Consider the following 2,776-nt stretch of genomic DNA (forward strand, 5'->3'; position numbering starts at 1 on the left):
TGCAGGAAAGTGAAAGGTGAAAGTGAAGTCGTTCAGTCGTGTCTGACTCTTAGCGACTCCATGGACTGCAGCCTACCAGGCTCCTCCGTCCATGGGATTTTCCAAGCAAGAGTACTGGAGTGGGGTGCCATTGCCTTCTCCAACTTTTACATTACGTGGATTATATTCTCTCATTTGCTACTCTCATTCACTACTACGTCATTCACTTCTTATGAGACTATGTAAATGTGTTGAGGGGTTTGGAGGTGCTACAAGGAGGTCAGACCTTATACAATTAAAAGGAAGACTGCTATGCTTTTAAGATGATCATATGTATGATTTTTAAAAGTGGGATAGTATACATAAAGAACTTTGTGAAATGGTTGAGACTTAGTAAACATACAATATATGATACCTATTTTCATCATGGTACTCAGTTATGTAACAAACCTGTGGATACAAAAACATTTCAAAACTCAAGACCAAAGGAGGACAGACTACACTGTACCAAAGCAGATTTATTAAACTTTTTGAACTTCTGACAATGCCACTGAAAGAAAGTAACTGAAAGTCATCAGGTAAGAAATAGTGCTAGCAATTAAACTCTTTCAGATGGGGAAACTGAGACCAGGCAAAGCAAATTTAAATACTTTGTCCAAGGTCACTTTGCTAGTAAATGAAAGATATGAGATTCAGACCCAAGCCACAGGCCTCAAACTCTGCTGGTATCCTACCTCTAATCAATTACCACAAAATCTAATCAACCTGTAAAGAAAATTCACTATTGAGTCCAAGTTAAGGTTTTGAAACAGTGAAACTTTTTTCAAGCCTGACTCTTAACATTTTCCCCTTTCCAGACACAGCCTCTTTGCTTTTCAACTGAAAGGTGGTTGGAGAAGGGCATGGCAACCCACCACAGTGTTCTTGCCTAGAGAATCCTCATGGACAGAGAAGCCTGGAGGGCTACAGTCCATGGCGTCCCAAAGAGTCAGACACAACTGAAGCGATTTATCACAGAGGTAGGTAAACAAAATCTGCCACCAGAGGTTTAGGGCTTTAGGCAACAGGAAGACAGCATTCCATACTTTATTATGAATGCTAAAATTCTTAATTACATTCAATTAGTATCTCAATTTAGGTATGCCAAAGGGTATGAAGGTCTTTCTTACACACTATCTGAACAACCCTTAAAGGAAAAGCGGGTACAATTACAAAAGGGTTAAAGTGTGAACACATTCAGGGCAATTCATGGAAACATACAACATGACAAGCATTCAAAGTATCAACATAATGATAATCTAGGAATACTGCATATGAAATAAGGAGATAATTTTAACATTTTAATTGATTTTTCTTTGTAAAGCTGGGAATATTTACATGTATGTTTATTTAAGTACCTTGCAACAGGTAACTGAAAAAATAAATTGCCCAATTACAAAACGTAAAAGGGAAATTCTGTTTTCATATAAACAATATATAAGTGGGAAAAGTACCACAAAAACAGAGATCCTCTGTTAATCATGCATTGAGTTAAGCAAGAAAAATATTTTATTGAGTCTGTCATAATCATATTTTCTGACCTCTAATTTTCTAACTTGGCCATCTATAAAGGACAGTCCATCAAAATAATGACTGTAACCAATGCTAAAGACAAGGAAAATAACATGCTAAAACAAAATTCACATTTTATTTCCTGCTTGTACAAATTAGAATTCAGAAAAGTCACACAGGTGACTCTTATAAAGAAGCACTCAAACTTTGAAAGTATAGCTAAAACGATTTCCCTGATAGCTTCAAACCATTAATGAGAATCAATGACCCCCAAACCTGAAAAGTTTATGCAGCCCACAATCACTAAGCTACAACTCCCACATTTCTGTCTAAAAGAAAACAAAGGTTTTACTTTCTGCCTTCGAATAGACAATTATTTTTAACCAGTCTCTTGCTTCCACAGGACTCTGCTTACTGTAGGATGCAGCACATCTGGGTGAGCAGACCAAAGGACCCAGGACCTAAATCTCAGAGGGCCCTGCCTGGGCCTCTCAAAGTCTGACCCAAGCATCTCTTCCATCCCTCAACGGGGTGTCGGCTCTGAGTTCAACAGGACCCTGTACTGGGCCCACACCCCACAGGAGCACACGAAGCACCATGAACACACAGTGTGTGACCGCGGGTATCCCATGCCCATACCAGGTATGCACACACCTGGTGTGTCACCCGGCACCTTAACTCCACAGGGTAGCATGTCCCTACCACATGTGACACCAAGCTCCAGGTGCACGCCGAGCACCAAACACTCACCAGGTATCATGCAGGCTTCCACGTATGTAACAGCAGGCGCACACCACGGACACACCGGGCAGCCAGCCCACACGGTCCGTAACACCGAGGACCATGGACACTGGCTCTCACGCCCCCACTGTACAAACACCGGGCACCGCTGGGCCAGAAACGCATGAGGGTACGGTCCACGCGGAAGTTGGGGCCCCGGGCCAGCCCGCTGGGCCGCAGCCTAGCAGCTCCCCTCCTGAAGCCGGGCAGGACCGGCGGCGGACACGCAGGCGGTGCAGCGCCCGGGAGGTCTGCGGAGGAGGCGGAGGCCTCGCTGCCGCCTGGTTCCCGGACCCGGGGGGGCCGAGCCTCGCCTGGGCCCTTGCGGACCGACCAACCTGCCCAGCCGCCGCGGACGCCCCCAGCCCACCCTACCCACCCCAGACACTCACAGGGCCGTGTCCCGGCGGACCCCAACCCGGACCGTGGCCCAGGGGCCTGGCCGCGCAAAAAGGACCGGCCTGGC

General features: G+C 45.6%; 1 protein-coding gene across 6 annotated transcripts in view; it reads right to left on the minus strand.

Annotated features, from left to right (window-relative positions):
- ZMYND11 (zinc finger, MYND-type containing 11) overlaps window positions 1-2,776 on the minus strand; it is a 76,446-nt gene that overhangs the window by 72,435 nt on the left and 1,235 nt on the right. For 2 of the 6 annotated variants that reach the window (XM_010836422.1, XM_010836421.1), the window contains exon 1: window positions 2,281-2,373. The exons of 2 other annotated variants lie outside the window; for them this stretch is intronic. The gene's annotated coding sequence lies outside the window, so the exon portion shown is untranslated. Of the gene's footprint in view, window positions 1-2,280; window positions 2,377-2,702; window positions 2,764-2,776 lie in introns of those variants that run through there. 2 more of the 6 variants (XM_010836418.1, XM_010836417.1) reach the window with 2 other exon arrangements.

The sequence above is a fragment of the Bison bison genome, unplaced genomic scaffold (genome assembly GCF_000754665.1).
Source record: "Bison bison bison isolate TAMUID 2011002044 unplaced genomic scaffold, Bison_UMD1.0 scf7180017864063, whole genome shotgun sequence".
NCBI classification, from domain to species: Eukaryota; Metazoa; Chordata; class Mammalia; order Artiodactyla; family Bovidae; genus Bison; species Bison bison.